Source organism: Pyrus communis, chromosome 11, assembly GCF_041283825.1.
Source record: "Pyrus communis isolate YQ-2024b chromosome 11, ASM4128382v1, whole genome shotgun sequence".
NCBI lineage: Eukaryota > Viridiplantae > Streptophyta > Magnoliopsida > Rosales > Rosaceae > Pyrus > Pyrus communis.
In genome coordinates this window covers 16,773,088-16,785,036 of record NC_142575.1, presented here as the reverse complement: position 1 = coordinate 16,785,036, position 11,949 = coordinate 16,773,088, and the positions used below count along the sequence as shown (strand labels likewise).

General features: G+C 37.7%; 1 pseudogene; it reads right to left on the bottom strand.

The window, feature by feature from the left end:
- Positions 1-242: 242 nt before the first annotated feature.
- Positions 243-1,364, bottom strand: LOC148692982 (NDR1/HIN1-like protein 13 pseudogene; annotated as a pseudogene).
- Between the last annotated feature and the right edge of the window lie 10,585 nt (positions 1,365-11,949).

The window sequence follows — 11,949 nt, the reverse complement described above, 5'->3', positions numbered from 1 at the left end:
AAAAAAAAAAAAATTTGAGAACTATAAAATTTTATATTAGGTAGAGAGAGCCATGGATATGAGTCATATGACATACTTTTTATGTTGGTATAGATGAAGTCATAAAACTCTCGTAATTTTGAAATGCTGAAGTAATCTGATTCTAAAAATACCGAATTCGGCATAAATTCCAAAATTTCAGTTTTGAAATTGGAAATATGTATGTCTGATCCGATCCGGCCGAAAAATCAACATTCAAAGAATAGAAGAAGAAATTATTTTCTTTTATAAACGCAATCGTATAAATCTGAAACAAATTTAGTTAACAAATTAAAGCAATTAACAAAACTAATCATATACTTATATATGCCTTTCCTTTCTTAATCCGTTGATCTTCTACCAAGGATCCACACTGTAATCGCAGTCCTTTGACACAATCTTGGCCTCCGTCGTCAGCTTATCCACCGTTAGATCACACCCAACCTTCACAGTAATCGTCCACGTCTTAATGGGCCCTACTTTAATTCTAACGGGCATTCTTATGTCCAATTCCAACGGTACCTTCCCCTGCCTCTGCGCATCCACTAACCCCTGCTGCACCGTGCTCGTCAGCTTGATCCCGGACCCCTTCAACGCCGTTCGGAACTCCGTTACGTTCTTCGACGGCTGGTAAAACGCCGGCAGAGCGCCGTCACACAATTTGATATCAGAATAGAAGAGTTTGACGGAGTTCTTTTTCCCGTAGTAGATCCCGATCTTCTTGTTAGGGTTTTGGACTCGAACGGTGACCTGGATCTCCGGCGAGATGGTGGAGGATGGAGATGGCGTTGTCAAGTTGAATCCTTTGAACGCGATGCTTTCAATTGAGTAGTTGGGGGACTCGGGGCGGACCACGAGGTAGAAGATGCCGGCGGCGGCGGCGGAGAGGAGGATGAGGGCGGCAACGAGGCCGAAAAGCCAGCAGAAGCAGCAGCGGCAGGAGCTCCGGCGAGGGTTCTGGCGAGTGTAGTTCTTGTAGCGGGTTGCGTTCTCTGGCGGCGGGACGCGGTAGACTTGGTCCTTGGGGATCTGGATGACGTAGGTGCCCGGCGGAGGGACTAGTTTCTCGGACTCCGGGGGGGAGGGTGTTCGGGTGGATTGTGGCGAGGAGGTGTGAGGAAACTGCGTGGTTTCGTTGTGTGAGGGCGAGCCGCGCGGGTGGACTCGGTCTGCCATTGTGGACTGCAGTAGAATTGGAAAATGAGGAATCGGCCGGCGGAGCTTTGTCTAATAAATCAAGCAGACCGCACACCACTGCAGGCCTCAGAGAAAGTTAGAGAGAGAGAGAGAGAGAGAGAGAGAGAGAGAGTATGAGGAGGTGACATTTGGGTTTATATCTACAGAACGAAACATTCTGAACTCTGAAGTCCGGAACCGCGTACAAGAAGGGTATATATGGAAATTCAAACTAAAATTCATTTTCAATCAAAATTTTAGGTAAATATGAAATGAAATCAAATGCATAGATTCGTACCGAAATTTTAGGGTGATAATTAGCAATCTTTACTATAATCTCTACTAATTAATAAAACATTCATTGTCAATCAAAATTCTATGAAATTACTAGTTTTACCCTCTAATTAAAATAGAACATGAATAAGAAATATGAGGCAGAAATGTAATTTCACACAACAAAATTTTACTGTTTTTTTTTCTTCAAAGTCTCAATTACATATAATCCTAACATATCTCTAATTAAAAAAATAAAAAAAATCCCACTCTCACATTCTCTATCACTTTCTTCCTCTCTCCTATTTCAAAAACAAAAATAAAAAATTTTCTCACACCCTTTGTGTGTGCCCATATGCTAGTGTTATTCTAAGGAGGCCTTTAAGGGAAGATCTCCATTTTATTTTTTTTAAATGGGATTAGTTGTGGTGTCCACACCATGTCAAACTTCGACGATTTATTTTTCAAATTGGACCTCATAGATCATCCTCACAAAATATTAGTCAATCAGAAATATTTGAGACATCTAAGTGAGTTCAAAGAAATTAACGAATACTTTGTTCTATAAGAAACAATGAAAGTTCGTACTGTGATAATTAAATTGGCAAGTAGTTTTAGATTAAATTGAATTTTTGTAAGGATGATCTATGAATCGATACTTACCAAAATAGACAGTTTGGATTAAAGGGTCTAGTTATGCTAATGCCAAAAGTTAACCAACTAAAACTTAAAATGAAATTATTTATTTATTTATTTATTATAAGCGATATGCTACAAAAGGAGGTGGGGGGGGGGGGTTGAGGAGCAGAAGTTTGAATGAGGAACACAGTAAGTTAAAGAGTAAAATAATGGTGGTACTATCTACACGACCATTTTACCTCCCACACACTTATTGTTAATTTCTGTCATTTGATCTTTATCAATTCATTTGATCTAACAGTCGAAAATTGAAAATAGTGTATGAGAGGTAAAACAGTTGCGGAAAAAGGTGCGCAGATAGCACTATCCTAAAATAATTCATTTGATAATTAGAACAAGAGGGAAAAAATTGCAATAAATAAGGTAAGAATTATGATGAAAAATATTTAGGTACTCACTGGTGAGTACTCATATAGACTCACGTTTTTATTTTGGTCCAATGATTCTTTAATATATGTTTTATTGTTTTAAAAAATGAGACACGTTAATTTTTTTCTTACTTTAAAAAACAAAAAACACATGATATTCTTTGATTAGCCAGAGTATATTAGGTATTATCCAATTAAAATTCAATACAATTTTTGATAATCGAAATGAAATTAAAACATGCCACCTAGTTTAGCATGTGTGGTAGGATTATGGTAAGAGTATGTTATCCATTAACTTCTTTTGTGAAAGAATGAAAAATGATAATTAACGTGTTTATTGCTAATTGGATTATTATTTAAGTATTAATTAACGTGTTTATTTTTTATTAGTATTATTTCATTTAATTTACAAATTTAATTTAAACTCTAACGTTATTCTTAAAAAGAACAAAGTAATAAAGGTTTTGCTTTGCTTAAGAAACAAAAGAAACCGAATCTAAAGCGAAAATATGGTGTTGAAAGTAAAAGGAAAAGAATAATTCAAAATTTCGGCACCAAGGCATTTGTTAGCTCACTCTCTAATATACAAAATGTCACCATTACGTGTGAAAATCCCCTGCATTTTTCATTTTTATAAATTGACGGGGAAAGAAAGAAGGAGTACAAAACTGTGGCCCACTCACCTGCAATTGAAAATGGTTTACGATGAAATAGTGGGCGCACGTTTGTGAAGTATATTCCAATTTCATCCGCAGAAGATGGGGAAAATGCGGGACCTTGTCTTTTTAATGAGGGAAATAAAGGAAAAGGATGAATATCGGCATTTATCTTCATCAAATGACAAATTAGCGAGGAAGGGACATGTTTATGGTAAAAAATTATAAATTTACAATTTCAGACTCCTCAGCAGTAAACTAGTTATAACTATTTTTTTTTTCGACAAAGAAAAAAGGAAAAGAACCAATAAGCAAGCATATGACTTCATTTCTTGGTGAAGATGATAATTATTATGGCGATGTGCTATTCGTACATTTTTTGTTAATTTATATTATTTGATATTTTTTTAATTCATTTGATCTGATGACCTAAAATTATAACGGTGTTGGAAAAGTAAAAATAGTTGTGTAAATATCACATCCCTTATTATTTACCAAGGACGAACAAGAAAATATAAATAAAAAAAATTTAACATGGAATCGAAAAAGGAATTGGAAACCTAATGATAGGAGCATATTTATGCGACTTAAATGGCTTGTTCTCGTACATTTACGTTATGTTTCTTTAGTTATTTTAGTACTTTAAGCTATTTTCGTGTGTTTGTAGGTCCAAAGGGCTAAAGGAGCAAAAAGATGCATTTTGGAGACTTTTGGAGCACTTTTGGGCTAAGGACGGATAGCTTATGCTTGAAGCCAAAGTGTTGGACGAAATTGAAGACCTAATTGGAGCCAAAGTGTTGGAACCTTGTTCTCTTTAGTTTTAGGACATTTAAACCTTTCCTAATCTCAATCATGCCATGCATAACACACATCCATTCTAACACATTGTCATTGCACATGCATTTCCTTCATTAGTTAACCCACATGCACTTATCACTTATCATCACCACATATCATATCACTTAATCACTTATCACTTATCATCACCACTTAACCACTTATCATATCATAACCACATATCATATCACTTATCACTTATCACTTAACATAACATCCACCTACTTCACCTACAACATCCACTTCACCTACAACATCCACCCACTTCACCTACAACATCCACCCACTTCACCTACAACATCCACTTCACCTACAACATCCACCTACTTCACCTACAACATCCACTTCACCTACAACATCCACCTACTTCACCTACAACATCCACCTACTTCACCTACAAATGACATAGCCATATGTTCCCTCCACTACTCCTATAAATACCCTTGCATTCATACATCTCATTACATCTCATTTCATACACAACACACCACAAACACTTCCATTCCTTTTCTTTGCCGTGAGTTCCCTTGTAATCCAAACACCATTTTTCCATTTCCCTATTAATCCAAACACCACTCCCCAAACCATTCACACCATCAAACTATCCTTAGACCTTGTGCTACAACAACGAGGAAGAGAAGAGTGCCTAAACGTTCATACAATTCAAGTTTGAGTTGTTGGAATGTTTAGGTGTTTCTTTGATTTCAATGTTTAAATTCAATTCTCTTTGTTTGTACGTATGAGGAATGGAAGAGAAGAGTGCCTAAACGTTCATACAATTCAAGTTTGAGTTGTTGGAATGTTTAGGTATTTCTTTGATTTCAAAGTTATAATAAACTAAACCCCCTTTAGCTAGGGGGTGATTCGAAATCGTTTTATTATGCAAGTATAACATATGTGGAGATGAACCCCGTAGCTAACTTTCCATCCATTTGTTCTTTCTTTTCTTGTTTCTGTTTTCATGTTTAATTTAACTTGTTATTCAATTATGTTAAACATGTGAAACTAATTTCTTTTTAGTTAGAGGCGAATTTGAAGCCATGGACATATGTTGGTTATGATTTGATTTACTCCAGTTATGAATTCATGAACTTTAGATGTGGGTTACTTTTCTGTTTTGATTAAGAACTTGTTTATGTATGTGGGTTGAGGGTCGACACTTAATTTGCATGCCTAAGATTTGATGCTAGGATATAAGGGAATTTCACCTAATCGTTATGAACTTATATTCATGAGTAGTAAAAATCGCTAGTCACGATTGTGTTTAGTAAACCCTAGGCTGGATTAACATGCGTATTCCATAGTTATGAATGCCTAGTCAATGTTTATGATTTCCGTTGAACTTAATGATCTTTGTTGAATGTCTCTATCATGCGTATTCCATGTGAGAGACTTTGATTAGGAATAATTTGGTTGTAATGCGTATCCCATTCAATCCAATGAATCTAGGGAAATCTGAAGGTTAATTTAAGCGGACCTAATTAACTTGGAGCATTGTCATTCATCGTTTGTTGAAGTCATAACTGGGAGTCAAATTATATGCTTATGTTCATGTGTGGATAAGGAACCCTCTAACTAGTTTTTCTTCATTCTATTCCATCAATTTCGTTTGTACAATCTGTTTTGTTTCCAAGTTTCTATTTTAGTTTAATTTCGTCCAAAACCAATCCCCCATTTATTTTAAAGTGTTAGATTAGTTAGAAATACATTTATTTTGTGTTTTTACGTTTTTTTGAGTCAAATCCAAGTGATTAACAATCCCTCCTAATCCCCGGTCCAGAACGATCCCTACTTATACATATACTACAATTTGACGAAAAGAGGGTTTAATTTGTGTGCGTATAAATCTCGCATCAAATTTTGGCGCCGTTGCCGGGGATTAGCAACTTTGCTAATCCCTTGGTTCTTTTCTTTTTTTTTTGGTTTAGTTGTTTTCGTTTTAGTTTCTAACTTAGTGTTGTTTTCTTTGTTCTTACTTTTGATTTTTGATTTAGTTCTCTTTCTTTGATTTTAGGTACTAGAGAAGTAAGATATGGATTTTGCTAGCATTCAAGCTCAATTGGCAAATCTTACTTCTAAATTGTCGCCGTATGCCGAAAGGACCACAATGCAGAGTGTCCCTACATTTGGTGCTTCATATAGGCAAGGATTTCAAGCCAATCAATGTCCACAAAGAGATTGGAGGGATCATTCAAACTCTATATGGTGGGAAGATCAACAAGTTCAACGTGAAGCATATTGGCAACCATATGAGGAGTTCTATTCAAGACCTATGCAGCCACCACAACTTCATATGCAATATGCTCAATTAAATTCAAGTTCGCCAGTAGATTATATTCAAATTCTTAATGAAATAAATTCTTTGGCGCAGGGGTCACAAAATCAAGCCAAGGAGGCTCAACAAGAAGCATATTGGCAACCATATGAGGAGTTCAATACAACACCTATGCAGCCACCACAACCTCCCCCACAGCAATTCCAATCAAGTTCAAGTATGTCCATGGATAATGATAAAAATTTTCAATTACTAACCTCTTTGACGCAGGACGAACAAAATCAAGACAAGAAGTTGGGTAAATTGGACGAGCAATTTGGGCAGATTATGGAGTTCATGAAACAAATTCAAGAGCAAAGTGAACTTTCCAACTCAACTATTGAAAACTCGAAGGAAGATTTTGAAATCCATAATGCTATCACTTTGGGAAGTGCTATGGAGGTTGGAGCTGACCTAAAAATGTCCAAACATAGCCTAGAAGTGGATGAAGAGCTGCTAATTGAGGAGGAGGAAGAAGACATGCACACGGCAAGGGTAGAACAACCCTTGCCGCATCCCCCTAAGCCCTCTAAACCACCCACCACCAGTAAGGACGTCCCAATTTCATGTTATTCTGATGTTATTCCACCCAATGTCCCTTTTCCTAGCAGGTTTTTGATTCCCAACCAAGAAGAGAGTAAAAAGGACATCGTGGAAGCCTTCCCAAAGGTGCAAAATGCTATTCAAATTCTTGGTGCAACACAGCAAGTTTTAGATGGTGTTGAATTCTTCAAAGGACTTTGTACACCAAGAAGAATGATGCAAGAGAAGGTAGTGGCTGGAGAAGATGTAGAAGGCATCAAAGAGGACGTTCTTGAAACCACAAAATCCAAAGAAGTTAAATTTGATGACATTGGACAAGTCATAACCATCACTTGCAATCTGGCCAAGTCCAATATCCCTGAAACTTTCAAAGGAGTGGTGTTTGTCATTAAGTTCTTGTCGGACAAAACAAGTAAGTTTTTTTCAAATTCCTTTACATTTTATACTAACTTGCTGTTTTTTATGAATCAGGCACCTACACTAGAATTCAAACCATTGCCGGTTCACTTCAAGTATCACCTTCCATTCAAGGACCAATTCCATGCCGTTTGATTTTATTTATGTTAATAAAAAAATTAAAAAAAAAAAAAAAAAAAAAAAAAAAAGAAAGATACTAAACATGGAGAAAGGTGGAGCTTCACAAAGGTTGTTTGCGTGAAGCCCCACTACGAGGCGCAGAAGCGGAAGGCATAGAAGCGGGAGGCATAGAAGCGGGAGGCATCGGAGCGGGAGGCATCGGAGCTAGAGCATTCCAGGCCTCAATACTTGGCCAAGCGCTGGATGACCCAGGAAAAAGGTGCCTCTGGAGATAAGACGCAAGCCTTTGACGGTCACTGTGAATTCGACCCTCAGATTCTTGCAGCTCATCAAGCTTCCTCTTCATCCCCGACGAATAGTTATTTGCAAGCACATGCAAACTTCTATTCTCGTACTTAAGCTGCTGGATCTCTTGCTTAAGTCTTTCCACCTCTGCCATCAACGATTCCACTTGGCGGGACCGAGCAAGCAGGCGTTGGCCCATGTTGGACACAGAAGTCGCACACTGAACACTAAGTGCGAGGGACTCTTGAACGGCCAACTCATCGGACCGTCCTGACAGCAGCCTACTATCTTTTGGAGTGAGGAGGTTTTTAGCTACTATTGTAGCTGTTGTGGCGTCCTGCATCACAGAGTCTTCACCTGAAAGAGGACCGTTAGAAGATAAAAAAGAAGGGCGCCATACATTACCTTGACGGGGCGCAACCGGATCGCTGCTGAGACTCAAATCTAAGCTAAGGTTCGATGAGTTTGCCATTTTTTTTCAACGATGTTCAAAGAGAAGGGGTGGATGGAGTTAAAATTTCACAAAGGGCCGGAGTCGAGTTTCAGGAATGGGAAATCTTCAGAGTGTGTTTGTTGTGGTGATCGAAAGCTCTATAAAAGCCAAGGCGACGCGTCCACCGATTCAAGAAGCCGGAATTTCCGGCGTAATTTAGGCGACGCGTTCTCGGCTTTTCAGAAGACGTGTTCAACTTTGTCAAAAGATTTCTTCTTTTCAGAAAACACGTGGAGGCCATCATCGTAACTACACATCTTTAGCCGACAAGCGCAAAGTTCGGCGATGCTTTCTCTGCTTTTCAGAAAACGCGTGCAGCTTTGTCAAAAGGAGCCGCATCCGCACTACTACGTGTCGTTCAGAAAGCAAAGGGGCGTCGTTCAGAAATCGAAGGAGCGCCTGCTCAGAAATCGAAGAGGCGTTTTCAAAGATCGAAGAGGCGCCACTATTTCAAAAAGCCGGATTTGCGGGATCAAAACGTTTGTCGACAAAGGTAAAAGAACAATACCACCACTTGATATTATCTCTATATATGTCGACCTTCGTCTTTTATGGCAAGTCAGAAAACCTGAAGAAAAATGCCCAACTCTCCCTCACCTCTGAGGGCGCACTCCCAGTAAAGCCTTTCGAAATACTCAATTCTTTCTTCTTCCCCAAAGATGATACCAGATGCCTGGAGTACATATGACCCAGGAGGAAACGGCGGATTGAAGCATGTGCTAATTCATTCACCGCTTCTTCAAAGCAAAGGTATCTCATATCATCAAGGTCAAAAGCAAAAATATCTCATATCATGCTCTTTCCCTGTCTTTTTCTTTGTCCTTGTTCTTACTTGCATGGCAAAGTAAAAGAAGCAATCAGCCAGCACTTGGAGTCAGTCTTCCGATCTGGAGCCAACTGCCTGGAATCTATTCCTGATTGCTTACCTAGCGTTGCTCTCGAGTAGTCATCTTCAACGGTTGATACACTTCCAGAGAAGGGACCACTCCTGCAAAGATTGAACAAAGAAACAGATAGCAGGAGGAAGCTCAGACCTTCGGGGGAAACCAAAAGAACCATCCTGCTGCCCAGTTCAAGAAGTAGCACAAAGGAAAATCAACGATGGGCAGAAACCAGTTCAAGAGTAAGCCTGTGGAATCACAAAGATCAAAGCCTCAATGCAAGCACCAAGGAGAAGAGGGAATTTACACTCCATAACCAGATTTGCGTCCCTAAACTCTTCTTTTTGTTAATTACATTATGCCATGTTTAAAATGTTTAGTTGCTTTTTGTGTGTTTACTTATGTTTTGTGTGAATCTATGCTTAAAACATTGAGGACAATGTTTGATTTAAGTGTGGGGGGGTAACTAAAGTGTTTTGATGCAAATTCGTAGGGTTTTATCCACCATAACTTCTAATGTTGTTCCTTGCTGTTTTAAGGTGTTTTTAAGTTGTTTTAGAGTGTTTTAGTGTGTTTTGTTTTATAATTCGAAAATCCCATAAAATTTGAAAAATTGTTTTGAAAAACCCAAAAAGAGTTGTTTTAAAAGTCGTTTTTGTGTGTTTGTGTCTTAGGGTACCTTCCAACACAATGATAAGGATTTGGTTTTATAATTGCATGACGGTTAGAAAGAGTTATAAACATAGAGAAAAGTTTGATTTACTCTTGGTATATGCTTGGTTATGGTTATAATGTATGACTTCACATGCAATCATAAAAGAAAAATTCGTTTTTGTAACATGCTTGAAGGAAGAAACTCAAACAAACGCTACATCCCTGTGAGACTCGAGCCATTACTTTCTTTGGAGAGTTATTTTCTGTGATTCTTTATTTTCTAAAGTTATTGCATGATCTCATTATTCCTTGCTTGGTTGCTACTTAGAATGAAATTGTATCATGATAGAACTAAATGCTAGAACTCATGCCCATTTCATTCAAAGCATGTTATTGATTTGCATAACACATATTCAAGAAGAAGTTGTGTAGTGACCACCACCATAGCCAAATAGCCTTACTTCCCATACTTCGTATATGTTGTAAGTTTTAACCCCGTTGAGCCTTGTTTAGCCTTTATTCTTTGTTTACCCACATTTTCCTCACCTAGCCTAGTTTAGGACAATCCCCACCCTTGTTCTTAAAAGATAGTGAGCATGACTTAATTGAATTCCTTTTGAGTTACATTATGAAAGAAAATAAGTGTGGGGGAGAGAATGTTTAAGTGTTTATGTTTTGAGATTCAAAAGAAAAGAAAAAGAAAAGAAAAAAAAAAAAAAAGAAAAAAAAGAAAAAAGAAAGAAAGAAAGAAAAAAGAGCTTAAAAAAAAAAAAATGAAAATAAGTGAAAATGAACTCACGAGCGTTGATGGTTGAAGAAAGGGTCCAAAAAAAAATGAATATGGCCCTAAGTTCTGTGTAATTCCCCCTTGGGTGATCAAAGTTGACTTCTGCATTCTAAAGGAAATTCTAAGTGCCTAATTCAATACTTTGCTCACTATTGCTTGAAGAACGTTTGTTATCCTTACCTTTCATTTTTAGCCAATTACCCCAAGCCCCGTTACAACCCTTGACTTCTATATTGAGTGTTATGTATTTCAATTGTGGAGTTTGAACTTGGTATGAGCTTATGGTGTCACTGGTTCTCGCGTCTAAGTAGTAGCATTCCATTCATGAGATCATATCTAAACATGCTTATTAACTCCAGAAAATGCTTTCCTTATTATAACATATGTGAGTGTTCGTCTACATGTTTACATCAATCTTCTCACATATACCTAGTGCAGGGTGTGTAGTCAGAAAATCTGTGTGAAAAACGAGAGTACATCTAGTAAGAAATTGAGGGAATTCTCTAAGGCATGTTACTACATTCAAAACATGGTTTTAAATGCTTAATTGTGAACTAGTATGTGGTGACTATGATTAAGAATGTACTTAAGTGTAAAGATGGCTCAAATCTGTGAGAATAATGATTTTTAACTTGTCATGTGCATTGGAAGTCCCTGATACGATTGTTGGAAGGTGTAGGTTGTGTTTTGTTCTTTTTGTTTTGTTTTTCTGTTTTGCTCGAGGACTAGCAAAAGCTAAGTGTGGGGGTATTTGATAGGAGCATATTTATGCGACTTAAATGGCTTGTTCTCGTACATTTACGTTATGTTTCTTTAGTTATTTTAGTACTTTAAGCTATTTTCGTGTGTTTGTAGGTCCAAAGGGCTAAAGGAGCAAAAAGATGCATTTTGGAGACTTTTGGAGCACTTTTGGGCTAAGGACGGATAGCTTATGCTTGAAGCCAAAGTGTTGGACGAAATTGAAGACCTAATTGGAGCCAAAGTGTTGGAACCTTGTTCTCTTTAGTTTTAGGACATTTAAACCTTTCCTAATCTCAATCATGCCATGCATAACACACATCCATTCTAACACATTGTCATTGCACATGCATTTCCTTCATTAGTTAACCCACATGCACTTATCACTTATCATCACCACATATCATATCACTTAATCACTTATCACTTATCATCACCACTTAACCACTTATCATATCATAACCACATATCATATCACTTATCACTTATCACTTAACATAACATCCACCTACTTCACCTACAACATCCACTTCACCTACAACATCCACCCACTTCACCTACAACATCCACCCACTTCACCTACAACATCCACTTCACCTACAACATCCACCTACTTCACCTACAACATCCACTTCACCTACAACATCCACCTACTTCACCTACAACATCCACCTACTTCACCTACAAATG